General features: G+C 43.2%; 1 long non-coding RNA gene across 1 annotated transcript in view; it reads right to left on the reverse strand.

Annotated features, from left to right (window-relative positions):
- Positions 1-982: 982 nt before the first annotated feature.
- LOC138745767 (uncharacterized) overlaps positions 983-16,357 on the reverse strand; it is a 29,932-nt gene continuing 14,557 nt past the window's right edge. Inside the window, exons 3-4 of the long non-coding RNA XR_011346495.1 lie at positions 15,718-15,858; positions 983-3,274 (exon numbers count right to left, since the gene is read on the reverse strand). This is a non-coding gene — a long non-coding RNA (uncharacterized lncRNA). The remainder of the gene's footprint in view (positions 3,275-15,717; positions 15,859-16,357) is intronic.

Consider the following 16,357-nt stretch of genomic DNA (forward strand, 5'->3'; position numbering starts at 1 on the left):
GCTCCATACCTCTAACTGCAAGAGAGGAGCCTGGAGCCTCAGTTTCAAGTGCCACAGTGCACTTAAAGGGACATGCACACTCCCCCTTCAACTGGCTGATCCAGCCACTTTACACATCAGATCCTTTCTTTATCTCACATACACTTAAAGTTAAGATGTATAGAACTCACCCTATTTGCGCAAACATTTCTCCCTGCAAATGTTATAACATCACTCAACTCTCAGGTACTCCCTGTGCAAAATCACATTTAAATACAATTTATTTCATAAATTGGAATTAACTGGTAGTTAAATTCGCTAATTCTACAGTATTGAAAAACGATCATTTATGACATTTAAATTTTAGCATGAATTTTAATCAATATTGGTCAGTGACTGAAGTGGGAAGTCATGATTTATGAAATTATCTCTGGTCTCTACTCTCCCACTCCCTGCACTTCTCCCAACATTCAGGAGCTGGCACACAGTCCCTGCCTTTTCCATGTTACTCATCTACTATTACTTTAACTGCTTGCATCAAAATGTTAGCCTTTGCTTTCTGCTTATCCTCAGATGTCTGGACAAATGCTTTTTGTGTGATCTGTAGAAGCTGGGTTATTCCCTGCTCATGCCAATTTTCTGTCTTTTGTAATTTTCTCCTAATATCTGGGGCTGAGTTGGTAACAAAACCTGTTAGTACCAATTGTTCCCCTGCTGGGGATTCTATGTCGAGACCCCCATATTGTATATATATATGGTCCCAAAAATTGGTCTAACTGTTCAGCACATCCCTGGGGATCTTCTATCAGGGAGGTCAGTTCTTTCTTAAAGTTACACACTTCAGTACTGGTCAGGGGCACATTTACGAAACCGAGACCCTCTCCCATGGGAACTTCCCGCAGTGGTCTCATCCAATTGGTTTCTGGCTTATTAGGTCTGGGTTCCTGCTCCCTGGGAAATGAATCAATGGGTTCTGCCCTATCTTCCTGAAGAGTCTCATGCTGTTCTGAATTAAAGTTACCTCTCTCTCCTGCCAACAGAGGTGGTAATCGAGTGCTTTGTGAGCAAGTTATCATACCACTCCTGCTCTCTTCTCTCTTCTCTAGTGGTGGGGGAGGTGGGGAAGGTGCAGAAGGGTAGGTCATAGGAGGGGAAGGAAAGATAGGAGCCGGCATAGGAGGAACATAGGGTGGAGGGAGGGAATGTAACACATCCCAACCCTGTGATTCAGGGACAAGAGGTTCCTCCTCTCTCTTATCCCTGGATTCTTTCTCATTCAAAACCAGCTGTTCAATGGATCCCTTGAGCCAGCAGGCTGCATATTCCCTGCTCTCAACATTGTCTGGCTGGTTTTGATAGAGCCATAAGTTCAAAGCTTCACACATCCATTCATCCTCGGATCCGAATTTTGGCCAGTACACGGAGCTCCCTTTAACCGGGTATCTCACCCATTCATTACAACAATACCTGACCGTCGTCAGTTTGTCTTTACCGCGGGTCTTTCCTGTGCCCCACTCAGATAACATCATCCCAAGCGGGCTGTACGTAGCTATCTGGTGGTCACGTCCTGTGTCAGGACTCTCATCTCTACTGCCCGCTATTCCCATACTTAGGAACAAGTAAAATACTCTTACCGAGTTCTGGCAGTACTGCTCTAGCGCGCGTCCTTCCGCCGTTTGTTCTCAATGCCTCTTCTCGGATATCACTCGCTTCTTCCACTGACCAGCCACCCGTCGCCCGTGAGTCCAGCTGAATCAGCCGGGGTGCACCTACTCTCGTCGTCGGGGTACTCTGTCAGTGGAGGGAGTGTGATCCCGGACGAGCCCCCATTTGTTAGGAATTAAAGTACCTTTAAAGAAATTGCTCGAGACAAAAATTGAGAACAAAGAACATTTATTACTACAACAATGCAAAGTTGGGTGCTTCCCCTTACCCTGGGAATACACACACACACTGGGGCTCACCCAACTTTTATACAGTTGATTTCAGTGTAGGAATACCCTCCCCCTTACATTCTTCTGCCTCCTGCTGGAGAGGTTTGGCATTAGGCAATCCTGCCTGCCTACGTGCAATTTCAGTATACTTGGAGAACCGGGGGGGGTATCCTGTCGGTGTCCCTTCATGTCATTGTCCTTATTCACACCTTCCTGATTCTCGGGGCTACAGTCTCTTGATATGCAGAGTTGACTCATTCTATCTAGGGTTGGCTAATTTCATATGTATAAATCTGTGTATGGTTAGCTAATTAGAAATGTATGACTTGGTACTTCTGTCCAGGGCTAGGAGACCCTTATCTGATCCAGACTACCTCAACTTCCTACATTCTATTGTACCTTACCATTCCTTATCTTAGTCCTATGGTCTTGTCACAAAGACTAGAAGATTCTTATGTTAATCGTGCTGACTCTGCTTTCCTGCATCCTAAGCCCCAAACTTATCCTGTTTGAACTGGTTTCAGCCATTTTACTGATGAACTTTAGTTTCTTCCATGTTCATAATTTTAGGTCAATTTTCCCATCTCTCACAGTGTCAAGCAGCTCACGTTGTTGGTAACTGGTGCTCCCCTTCACAGGGTGATGAAAAGAGACCAAGCTGGGGGGGGATTGTTTCTTGTGATTTAACTGTGTGTTGCAGCTTGTCTGCTAACATTAGCATGGGTATCATTGAACTTGTGAGTTGCAGCCTGTCTGTGTACATTAGCATATGTATTAACTCTCTCTCTCTGCTACATGTACAATCCTGACTACCATTCTGTCTGTCTTTGTCCCACCATGTCCTTTGTGCTATCGCCTCAAAACTTCTGTCTTTAATACCTGTGTAGGCTAAGAAACAAATTAGATGTACTCCACTAAAGCTGTTCAGTTCCCCTGGTCCGTATTGGAATCCCTTGTTAACCCATATCCCACTATGACTATACATTAAATCTATGCCCTGTCTACATTCTAAAGGAGCACAATTGTAACCTCTGCTGCCCCTATTCCAGGAGGACTTAAAACATAGCGAGTAATGAAGTGACATAAACAGTTAACAAACAATACCCCAATAAATGAATAAACAGTTAAAAAAATAAACAGTTAAAAATACAACAATAAATGTATAAACAGTTAAAAAATACAACAATAAATGTAACATTACGGCACGTTGTCACGGCGCAGTGTAAGTTTCAGGTCTGAAGGATGAGGAACTGCACGCCAGGTTGAGGGTTGAATCTGTGTGTCGTGATGTTGTGGTTCAGAAGCTGGTTTAATTCTTTGAATGTGGGTCCAGCCTTTCTCTCTTGTTCTTACTGCGGTGTCTGTAATTAAAAGTACACAGCAGGGACCATCCCAGGCAGGTTTTAGTTGATCCTCTTGCCATGCTTTTACATATAACCAATCACTAGATTTTAATAAAATGAATAACAATCTGACTTTCCTTTGTGTTAGTGTAAAAATTGTAAAATGAAACACAAACCATATTTGCATGGGTTTTGAATATGTTAGACCTTATTAAAATGCAGTTGGAGCTGCTTGTCTGTATGGGGCACAACCCTCCAATTTGTTAGAGTACATAACAGACATTGTAGCACAAGAGCCTCTGCAAGAGAACTTGAAACATATTCAACCTTTAGTTCTGCCTTAAGTAAAATGCCTTGTGCCACAGCTCACAACCATATTCCATATAATAACCATATAGCAATAACAGTACTGAAACAGGCCATATTGGCCCTTCTAGTCCGCACCGATTTACATGAAACTCCAACTAGTTCCACCTACCTACTCCCTGCCCATAACCCTCCAACCCCCTCACATCCATGTACTCATCAGTGCCACTGTAATATAGTTGAACTAACCGCTGCACTACCCAAAGTGAGACAAGAGCCCATGCATTTTCTGACTAAAGGTCACAAGTGCAGCCAACAGATTACTTCAAGGCATTTTCAGCCTTGCTCCTCTGTGCAGCCATGTAATCTTTGAGAAGAGGCAAACATAACCAAGGGCATTAAAAGGGTAAAAATCTGGCAATTTTCTCTCCACAGAGAGCATTGGGGAGCCTGGAACCGATTGTTGATTTTGTAAAATGAAGTTGAACAGGCTTGTACACATTTTCAGACTGCTTGTGCAGTGAGTGCCATACACCATGGTCTCCTGATTCATTGGTGAGGAGGTGATCAGTAAGATGCAGCAGTGGAAGCGCTTGCTCAAAGGCTGGAGGAAAATTAGACTTAGACCTGGATTTGTCAGAATGATAAGAGTTTATCTAAAGCTGGCTTTAGATAGAAGAACATCACAGGTGCTCCTCAATTTACGATAGGGTTGCGTTCCAGCAGACCCAGCTTAAGTTGAAAAAAAATCTTAATTGGAGACGTACCTTGTCTAACATTAACAGCACTGTATCAGTCCTCATACTGATCTCACTACCCTGCTCTCTCCCAACAGTCCCTGTAAGCTTTCCGAAAATGTGATTAACCAACGAGGCTACAAAAAATTCACCTTAGAGAAATTATCAAAGTTTATTGGAAAAATCAATGATGCTTGTGATGACCTTTAACACATTATATGAAAGTAAATGACAGTCATGCTATTGTGTCATCGTAAAATCATAAGTAGGGGAGCACCTGTATTACCTTTCATATTTTTCCAATGTTGATTGCACACATAATCATTTAAGTACCGGCTAGTTTCTATAATATTGCACTTAAAGTTTAGCTGCATGAATCCTGGAGCTTGTGGAGTCATTAGTGAATCAAGAAATATTGGTGCCATGCCAATTTCTCTGTACCATGCCAATTTCCCAGTCCTGAAGCCGGGACGTAGTGAATAGTATCAGGTACAAGATCTGTGAGTAATTAATGCTATTATTATTCCTATGCGCCCAATTGTTCTGAACGATGCCACCAATGTAAATCATATTCCACCTATTGCAGTACTCACACACCACCATAGACCAGTTCGCAGGTTTATTTCTCCATTAAGCTGAATCCAGTCGCGCAGGGTTTACCTCCGTGATTATTTACAATGTAACTTCCGCACTACCGGATTTAAATATAAACCTGATGAATGGGGAAAGTTATCATGAATTAAATAACAGCGGCAATACAGAGAAATTGTGCTGAGGCATTAATTTCACTCCGGAGGAAAATGCACCAGAGAAATGAATGATTAAACTTATAGGAATCCCCATAGGAATCCCCAGAGGTATCTTTATTCTCCAGAGGTGGGTGATCTTTAAACTCACGGACCTTGACTGCTGAATGTGTAGAAGAAATACCTCTAACTGCAAGAGAGGAGCCTGGAGCCTCAGTTTCAAGTGCCACAGTGCACTTAAAGGGACATGCACACTCCCCCTTCAACTGGCTGATCCAGCCACTTTACACATCAGATCCTTTCTTTATCTTACATACACTTAAAATAAGATGTGTCGAACTCACCCTATTTGCGCAAACATTTCTCCCTGCAAATGTTATAACATCACTCAACTCTCAGGTACTCTCTGTGCAAAATCACATTTGAATACAATTTATTTCATAAATTGGAATTAACTGGTAGTTAAATTCGCTAATTCTACAGTATTGAAAAACGATCATTTATGACATTTAATTTTTAGCATGAATTTTAATCAATATTGGTCAGTGACTGAAGTGGGAAGTCGTGATTTATGAAATTATCTCTGGTCTCTACTCTCCCACTCCCGACGCTTCTCCCAACATTGAGGAGCTGGCACACGGTCCCTGCCTTTTTCATGTTACTCATCTACTATTCCTTTAACTGCTTGCATCAAAATGTTAGCCTTTGCTTTCTGCTTATCCTCAGATGTCTGGACAAATGCTTTTTGTGTGATCTGTAGAAGCTGGGTTATTCCCTGCTCATGCCAATTTTCTGTCTTTTGTAATTTTCTCCTAATGTCTGGGGCTGAGTTGGTAACAAAACCTGTTAGTACCAAATGTTCCCCTGCTGGGGATTCTATGTCGAGACCCCCATATTATATATATATTTGGTCCCAAAAATTGGTCTAACTGTTCGGCACATCCCTGGGGATCTTCTATCAGGGAGATTAATTCTTTCTTGAAATTACGTACTTCAGTGCTGGTCAGGGGCACATTTACGAACCCCAGACCTTCTCCCACGGGAACCTCCCGCAGGGGTCGCATCCAGCTAATTTCTGGTTTCTTAGATTTGTGTTCCTGTTCCCTGAGAAGTGAATCGCAGGGTTCTGCCACTTCTTCCTGAGGGATCTCACGCTGTTCTGAATTACAATGTTCTACCTCTACTGTCAACGGAGGTGGTAATCGAGCGCTTTGTGAGCGAGTCACCATACCACTCCGGTTCTCCTCTTTCTTCTCTAGTGGTGGGGGAGGAGGGGGAGGTGCAGAAGGGTAGGTCATAGGAGGGGAAGGAAAGATAGGAGCCGGCATAGGAGGAACATAAGGTGGAGGGAGGGAATGTAACACATCCCAACCCTGTGATTCAGGGACAAAAGGTTCCTCCTCTCTCTTATCCCTGAATTCTTTCTCATTCAAAACCAGTTGTTCAATGGGTCCCTTGAGCCAGCAGGCTGCATATTCCCTGCTCTCAACATTGTCTTTCTGGTTTTGATAGAGCCAGATGTTCAAAGCTTGACACATCCATTCATCCTCGGATCCGAACTTTGGCCAGTACACGGACCTCCCTTTAACCGGGTATTTAACCCATTCAATACAACAATACCCGACCATTGTCAGTTTGTCTTTCCCACGGGTCTTTCCCGTGCCCCACTCAGATAACATCAACCCAAGCGGGCTGTACGTAGCTATCTGGTGTTCACATCCTGAACCAGGACTCTCTTCCTTGCTACTCATTATTCCCATACTTATAAACAAGTAAAATTACTCTTACCGTGTTCCAGTAGCAATGCTCTAGCGCGCTTCCTTCCGTCGTTTGTTCTCAATGCCTCTTCTCGGATATCACTCGCTTCTTCCACTGACCAGCCACCCGTCGCCCGTGAGTCCAGCTGAATCAGCCGGGGTGCACCTACTCTCGTCGTCGGGGTACTCTGTCAGTGGAGGGAGTGTGATCCCGGACGAGCCCCCATTTGTTAGAAATTAAAGTACCTTTAAAGAAATTGCTCGAGACAAAAATTGAGAACAAAGAACATTTATTACAACAACAATGCAAAGTTGGGTGCTTCCCCTTACCCTGGGAATACACACACATACTGGGGCTCACCCAACTTTTATACAGTCAATTTCAGTATCAGAGTGCCCTCCCCCTTACATTCTTCTGCCCCCTGGATGGGTTTGGCATAGGTAATCCTTCCTGCCTACGTGCAGTTTCAGTACACTTGGAGGACCAGGGGGTATCCTGTGGGTGCCCCATCATGTCATTGTCCTTATTCACACCTTCCTGATTCTCGGGGCTACAATCTCTTGGTATGCGGAGTTGACTCATTCTATCTAGGGTTGGCTAATTTCATATGTATAAATCTGTGTATGGTTAGCTAATTAGATATGTAGGACTTGGTACTTCTGTCCAGGGCTAGGAGACCTTTATCTGATCCAGACTACCTCAACTTCCTACATTCTATTGTTCCTTACCACTCCTTTTCTTAGTCTTATGGTGGCTCTTGTCACAAAGACTAGAAGATTCTTATGTTAATCGTGCTGACTCTGCTTTCCTGCATCCTAACCCCCAAGCTTATCCTGTTTGTACTGGTTACAGCCATTAACTGATGAATTTTAGTTTCTTCCATGTTCATAATTTTAGATCAATTTTCCCATCTCTCACACTACCCTAACCTAGGGGAAGGAGTGGTAGGGGAATGGGGGTAGGAGAAAGGGGGTAATGGAAGTGGGGTGAGTAAGGGGTAGGCTTGGGGGTGTGGGTATGGGATAGGGGTAAGGGGTATGTTTTGAGGAAGGAGTTAGGTGTAGGGGATAGGGGTAGGGTTTAGGCTTGGGTTGGATGAGAGTAAGGGCAAGGACCGGGATAGAGGTAACATTGTGAGAGATGAGGAAACTTGACATAAAATATGAAAGATGGGGAAACTAGTGCAGACATGTGGAGTGATGGATTAAACCAGTATGAACAGGCTAAGCATGGAAATTAGAATGCAGGAAGCAGAGTCAGCCTCTGTCAGATAAGAATCTTCTAGTCTTTTCAACAGGATCAGTGAGCCCACCGTATGAATAAGATAAGGAGAGGTAAGGAATAATAGAATGTAGGAAGTAGAGGTCGTCTGGATGAGATAAGGGTCTCCTAGCCCTAGACAGAAGTACCAAGTTCTACATATATAATTAGTTAACCTTACATAGATTTACAAAGTTATACATATTAAATTAGTCAACCCTAGACAGGATTAGCGAACTCTGCATATGAAGGGACTGTAGCTCCGAGAATCAGGAAGGTGTGAATAAGGACAATAACATGATGAGACACTGACAGGATACTCCAAGTGCACAGAAACAGCACGTAGGCAGGCAGGATTGCCTTATGCCAAACCCATCCAGGGGGCAGAAGAATGTAAGGGGGAGGGTATTCCTATACTGAAATTCACTGTATAAAAGTTGGGTGAGCCCCAGTGTGTGTGTGTGTATTCCCAGGATAAGGGGAAGCACACAACTTTGCATTGTTGTTATAATAAATGTTCTTTGTTCTCAATTTTTGTCTCGAGCAATTTCTGTTAAGGTACTTCTATTTCTAACAACATCATGGTTAGGGTTAGGAGACATGGGCTAGGATTAGGTCTAGGTTTAGGGTTAGGTTTAGAGTTCAGGGAAGTGGGTTTGTATTAGGTTTAGGGGAAGGGGGTAGGAGTAGGAGGTAGAGGTGGGGTGAGTGTTTGGGGTAGAGGAAGGTGGGTAGTATTAGGGTTGGGGTTAGGGGACGGAGTAGGGGTAGAGATAGAGTTAGGGGACGGGGTAGGGGTAGAGTTAAGGGACGTGGAGTAGTGATAGGGGGTATCGGTAGTGTTAAGGTTAGGGTTTGTTAGGGGTTAGAGTTAGGAGTAGGAGAATGGGAAGAGGGAGAGGAACCGGGAGGTGAGCGGGGGAAGGAAATGGGGAGGGGAATTGGGAGGGGAATGTAATGGAAGATTTAAACCGTGTTTTTTTTTACTTTTGCAACCTTTGCTTCTGCAAGACTGAGAACCTGCTTGTTTTTTAGAATCAGCAGACTTAAGCTAAATTCCACCGAGGGGCCAGAGATGCAGTTATCTGACAACAGGACATCTGTAGACCAAGAACATTTAATCTTCCTGCTTGTTTTGGTCACAGACTGTCAGAGGTCTAGCCTTGATGCAAAATAACCATTGTATTCAAAGTGATAAGCTGAAAATTATGTTATTTGCTAGAAGCCTAGCATGCTAGCTTGCTCGCTTATCTTTCTTACTGTGCTGGGAATAGGTGCTTGGGTAAGCAGTTTTTGGGTAATATAAGCCATGGTCCCGCTGCTGAAGAGAGAGACTCTCCGAGAGGTGGCAACATCTTTCAGCAAGAAGAACTTCTAGAGTCCAGCTAACGTCCCGGTCGAGGGAGGTGGAGAAGCTGCTATCGGTTCCCCGACAACCTATGACACGTGTGCAGTCATTGCCTTGCTTCGGCAGTTGGGACCAGTCCAGGCGTTGATAAGTATAATTGGGAAGGGCTTGCATAATTTAGTTTGAAATCAGCTTTTGAATTTGTAATAAACATTTGTTTAAACTGAACTGCTCTCAGTGTGGGTGTCTATTTTCTTATGGTAGCTCAAACACTGTGACCAATCTCAAACGAACAAAGTGAGAGGTACAAGTTTACCCAGGACAGGGAACAGGGTGGAGGAAAGGGGAGGTGAATGGAGGAAGGTATCTCTACCCCCTCCCTTCCCCACCCCTTCCCCTACATTATCCCTGCTTCTCCTCTCCTCCTTCTAGCAGAAGTCGGGCCTCATTCCAGCCAGAATCTCCCTGTGGTTTCAGAGCCTCCGTTTCAGAAAGTGCCTTCGATGCTTGCTGCTGGACAGACATCTTGTCTCTTGATTCATTCTGTACCATTATTATTAAATTAAAAAATGGTTGGGTTTTTTAAGCTTGAACTCAAAATGCTGGTCCAGATAGACAACACAGAAACAGGCCCTTCAGCCCCTCTCTCCTGCTGGCTGAGCTGTTGTAATCAGTCCATATTCCTCTCCCCCTTTTCATTCTTTGCTCCCAGCCAGCTCATGTTGCCTTGTCAATCTCATGGCCTGTGGGAGGAAGCTGCCTGGCTGTCCCGATTTTATTCCTCCATATCTCCTTCCTGATGGCAGGGGGACAAAGAGGCTCTGTGCTGGATATCTATTTACAAATCCCATCCTTGCAAACAATCAAGGGTCCCTTGCCTTGAGGTTCCACCCATGTTGCCTCTCCCTCAGCACTCTCTCGTCAGAATACTACTGCACCCTCCTTCCCCTCCTCTCCCAGGTCTCAGTAACCCGCTGACAATTCCAGTCAGCTGCCATGTCTATACCCTGCCCCACCTAAACCGATGGATCGATCCGCACCTTCTCCCCTCAAGAGTTCGAGGAATCCATTCTCTCACAATGTCCTGCTATCGAATGCCCTGCATCCTCCTTCCCACTTAGTTCTGACGTCTGTGGTGGGTAAGTTAATGGTAAGTGTTCTGAGGGATGGCATTTACAAATATTTGGAAAAACAGGGATTGATAGGTAGTAGTCAGCATGGTTTTGACAGGGGTAGATCATGCTTAACAAACCTTATAGAGTTTTTCTAGGGGCTTACAAAAAAGGTTGATGAAGGGAAAGCTGTGGATGTTGTCTACTTAGACTTTAGTAATGCTTTTGACAAAGTTCCCCACAGGAGGTTAGGTGAAAAGGTAGAGGCATTAGGTATAAATAAGGAGGTAGTGAAATGGATTCAGCAATGGTTGGATGGGAAGTGTCATAGAGTAGTGGTAGAAAATTGTTTGTCAAATTGGAGGCCGGTGACTAGTGGAGTTCCTCAGGCATCGGTCCTGGGTCCACTATTGTTTGTTATATATATTAAAGATCTGGAAGAAGGGGTGGTGAATTGGATAAGTAAGTTTGCAGATGATATAAAGATTAGTGGTATTGTGGACAGTGAGGAAGATTACCATAGCTTAAAAAGAGATGTAGGAAAGCTAGAGGAATGAGCTGAGAAATGGCTGATGGAATTTAATACAGATAAGTGTGAAGTGTTGCATTTTGGAAAGGCAAATCTAAATAGGTCATATACATTGAATGGTAGACAATTGAGGAGAGCAGAGCAACAAAGGGATTTAGGAGTTATGGTAAATAGTACCCTCAAAGTTGATACTCGGGTAGATAGAGTGGTGAAGAAGGCATTTGGAATGTTGGCCTTCATAAATTGGAGTATTGAATTCAAGAGTTAGGAAGTTATGATGAAATTGTACAAAGCATTGGTGAGGCCAAGTTTGGAATACTGTGTGCAGTTTTGGTCACCAAATTATAGGAAGGATATAAACAAAATAGAGAGAGTGCAGAGAAGGTTCACGAGAATGTTGACAGGATGTCAGGGTTTGAGTTACAGAGAAAGGTTGAGCAGCCTGAGGCTTTTTTCTCTGGAGCATAGAAGATTGAAGGGGGGATTGATGGAGGTGTTCAAGATTTTAAAAGGGACAGAGTCAACATGGATAGGCTTTTTCAATTAAGAGTGGGAGATATTCAAACCAGAGGCCATGGTTTGAGTTGACTGGGGAAAATTATATGGGGAATATGAGAGGGAAATTTCTTCATGCAAAGGGTGGTTGGGATGTGGAATAAGCTTTCGGCGGAGGTGGTTGAAGCAGGGACATTATTTACATTTAAGGAAAGACTGGATGATGACTTGGAGGGTATGGACCAGGTGCTGGTCAGTGGAACTAGGAGGGTGGAGATTTTGTTCCGGCATGGATTAGTAGGGCCACACTGGCCTTTTGTGTGCTTTATATGGTTATATGGTTATATAGCAATGAGAGGTTTAACAGTGTTGTATGATAAAATGTGTCAGATAATGTTTCATGAGGTTCACAGTGGGGGGAAGCTTTAATGCTGATGTACAGTGCATGGAGACAGATTTATGACACCCGGATCACAGTGGGGAGGTTTATCAGTGATGTATAATAAACTCGGGCATATACTGTTTTAATGAATTCACAGAGGGGAGAAGGTTTAAGTGTGATGTATGGGAGACTGAGACGGATGCTGTGAAACCGGGTTCACATTAGTGAGAAGGTTTAACAGTCAGGTTCAATTAACTGTGGCTGGTACTGTGACACCAGGTTCACAGTGCGGAAGAGGTGTAAAGGTGACACGCTATACAATGTTGCAGATACAGAGACATAGAGTAAACAGTGGGGAGAAATTTTAATGGTGTTTTCTCGAGAATGAGGCAGATATTATTTCACTGGGTTCACAGAAGGGAGGTTTAATGGTGATGTATGGTTGACTGAGGTAGATACTGTGACACCAGATTCACAGTGGGGAGAAGGTTTAACAGTGATGTACAACGAACTCTGGCACAAAATGTGACACAGGTTCACAGAGGTGAGAAGGTTTAATGGTGATACACGGGAGACTAAGGCAGATACTGTGACACTGGGTTCACAGTGTGGAGAAGGTTTAAAAGTGATGTACATTAAACTGGGTCAGATAAAGTGACACCGCATTCACAGTAGTGAGAAGGATTAACAGTGATGTATGGTAAACTTTGGCAGATACCATGAAAATTAGTTCACAGAAGAGAGAAGGTTTAAAACAGATGTGCGAACGGTGCTATACAGAAGAATGAGGAAGATACTGTGTGACTGGTTTCACAGCAGTAATTAGTAGGTTTAACAGTGATGTACAATAAACTACAGCAGATGCTGTGGCATCAGGTCATCAGTGGGGAAAAGGTTTAACGGTGATGTACAATATAATGTGGTAAATACTGTGACACTGGATTAACAGTTGAGAGATAGACCAACAGTGATGTACGGTAGACTGAGACAGATACTGTGACACTAGGTTCACACTGGAGAGGAGGTTCATCAGAGATGTACGATAAACTGTGGCAGATACTGTAACACCAGGTTCACAGCAATGAGAAAGTTTATCAATGATGTACAATAAACTGTGGTGGATAATGTGACACCAGGTTCACAGTGGGGAGAATGTTTAACAGTGATGTACAGTAGATTGAGGCAGGTAATCAGACACCGAGATCACAGTAATGAGATGGTTTAACGGTGAGGTACAGCAGACTGAGGCAGATACTGTGACACCTGGTTTCCAGCAGTAGTGAGAAAGTTTAACATTGATGAACAATATAGCAGATGCTGTGGCACTAGGTTAACAGTGGAAAGAAGTTCTAATGGTGATATACTGTAGACTGATGCAGATACGGTGACACTGGGTTTGTAGTGGGCAGAAGTTTTGTCAGTGATGTTCGATAGAGTAAGGCAGATTCTTTGATGCCAGGTTAACAGTTTTGAGAATGTTTAACAGTGTACGATAAATTGTGTCAGATACTGTGAAACCAGGTTCACAATGGGAAAAGGGTTAATTGAGATATACGGGAGATATATGGTAGACTGAGGCAGATACTGTGACACCGTGTTCACAGTGAGGAGAAGGTTTAACGGTGATGTACGATAAACACTGGCAGAAACTTTGACAAATGGTTCACATTGGGGATAAGGTTTAATGGTGATGTATGGTAAATTGAGATAGATACTGTGACACCAGGTGCACAGTGGGGAATAAGGTTTAACAGTGATGTACGGAAGACTGAGACAGATACTGTGACACTGTGTTCACAGTGGGGAGAAGATTTAATGATGATATATGGTGAATTGAGGTAGATACCATGACTCTAGGTGCACAGTGAGGAGAAGGTTTAATGGTGATGTACGATAAACTGTGGTAGGTACAGTAAAACCAGCCTCACAGTGGGGAAAAGGTTTACTGGTGATGTACGAGAAACTGAGGCAGATGCTATGACACTGACGGGGTTGACGTTGGGGAGAACGTTTAACAGTTCTGTATGATAAACTGTGGCAGAGAAAGTGACACTGTTTTCACTGTTGGGAGAATGTTTAATGGTGATGTACGATAGACGTACGCAGATAATCTGACACCAGCTTCACTGGGGGGAGAATTTTATCGGTGATGTACGGTGGACTGAGATAGATACTGAGACAATGGGTTCACGGGAGTGAAAATGTTTAACATTAATGTACGATAAACTGTGTCAGATACTGTGACACCAGGTTCACAGTGAGGAGAATGTTTAACGAGATGTACAATAAACTGTGGCATATAATGTGACACTGAGTTCACAGTGTGGAGAACGTATAATGCTGATGTCCAGTAGACTGGGACAGAAACTGTGACACCGGTTTCAGAGCAGTGAAAAGGTTTAACAGTGATGTATAAATAAACTCTGGCATATACAGGATCACAGTGGAGAGAATGTTTAATGGTGATAGATGGGAGACTGAGGCAGATACTGTTACATCAGGTTCACAGTGGAGAGAAAGTCTATGGGTGATGTAAGGTATATTCAGGCGGATATTGTGACTCCAGGTTCACAGTGGGGAGAAGGTTTAAGTGTCCTGTATGGGAGACTGAGGCAGATACTGTGACACTGCGTTCAAAGTGGGGAGAATGTTTAACATTGATGGAGGATAAATTGTGGCAGATCGGGTGACACCGGTTTCTCAGTTGAGAGAAGGTTTTATGGTGATGTTCGGTAGACTGAGGCATATTCTGTGACACTGTGTTCACAGTAGGGAGTTGTGTCAGTGATGTACGATAAACTGTGGTAGATACTGTGGACACCGGGTTCACAGTGGGTTGAAGCTTTAACGGTGATGTATGGAGGTGTGACAAGGATAATGTGACACCATTTTACATTAGTGAGAAGGTTTAACAGTCAGGTTCAATGAACTGTGGCAGGTACTGTGACACCCGGTTTACAGTACTGAGAAGGTTTTAAAGTGATATACGATAAACTGTGGCAGATATTGTGAAACCAGGCTCACAGTGGGAAGAAGGTTTAAAAGTGATGCATATAACACTATTGCAGATACATTTACACCAGGTTCACAGTAGGGAGGAGATTTAAGGGTGATGTATGGGAGACTGAGGTAGATGCTGTGACACCAGGTTTACAGTGGGGAGAATGTTAAACGGTGATGGACGGTAGACTGAGACAAATACTATTACACCAGGTTCACAGGGGGGAGAAAGTTTAACGTTGATGTCCGATAGACAGAGACAGAATCTATGAGACAGGATTTAGATTCATGAGAAGGTTTAACAGTCAGGTTCAATGAACTGTGGCAGGTACTGTGACACCAGGTTTACAGTACTGAGAAGGTTTAAAAGTGATGTACGATAAACTGTGGCAGATACTGTGAAACGGGGTTCAGAGTGGGAAGAATGCTGAAGGTGGTGTACAGTTAACTTTGACAGATACTTCTGACACCGGATTCACTGTCATGAGAAGGTTTAACAGTGATGTACAATAAATTCTCGTCTATACTGTGATATCAGGTTCATATTGGGGAGAAGGATTAATGGTGATATACGGTAGAGGGAGGCAGATACTGTGACACCAGGCTCATTGCATTGTTCATTTATCTTAATTACAACATCTAATTTATATGCTCCATTTTGTTGTGGCAACTCCCAAACATTCCATAAACTTCTATTCTAATCAGATTTTGTTCATTTAAATAGGTCACCACTAAAAGCCCAAATCGTTTGGTCTCTTAAGTACACTGCACAAAATTAAATTCTTTACCTGGGTTTGGTTCAACGGCACTTCAGTCTGCTTCATTATTTTTTCAGTCCCTTGTTTTGTGCTTTCTGCTTTGCCCAGCCGATACGCCAAATGGGCATCCAACTCTGTCTTCTCAGCTTGACCCAACGTCTCCTCTGTAAACTTAAGGAAACCAAGGAGACCAAAGTTAACATTTTCACATTTGCATTTTCAAAAACAAAAATGACGCTGTGATTTGCAGTTTCACATCATAATCCCACTTGCTAAACTTGCAAGCAACTGCACCGCATCCTACAGCTGGAAAATTGCAAGCGAACTGCTTGGTTAAAGCAAAGATTCCACCCAGACACCCCATTAAAGGCCTCCAAGTTAACAACAGATAGCAACCTGAAAGTTAAATGCAAAGATTTGTATCAGGAAGATTAATGGGCTTTAAAAAAAAATCATTTCTACTATTGAAAGAAAACTCCTCAGGGAAAACCAGGCTCTTGTTGAACAATTCCTGTTGTATTCCTCAAAATGCTTTGAATCTTGATTTCAAGCAGAGTCATTTGGTGAGATTTTTGGTCTAGAACAAACCCTGCACACACACTCCCTTAAATACCTGCAAAGTCCTGGTTCAGCTCTGTTCCATGCTAAAGCTATCAGAGCTTTTCTGAAG

Source organism: Narcine bancroftii, chromosome 11 (genome assembly GCF_036971445.1).
Source record: "Narcine bancroftii isolate sNarBan1 chromosome 11, sNarBan1.hap1, whole genome shotgun sequence".
Classification (NCBI taxonomy): Eukaryota; Metazoa; Chordata; class Chondrichthyes; order Torpediniformes; family Narcinidae; genus Narcine; species Narcine bancroftii.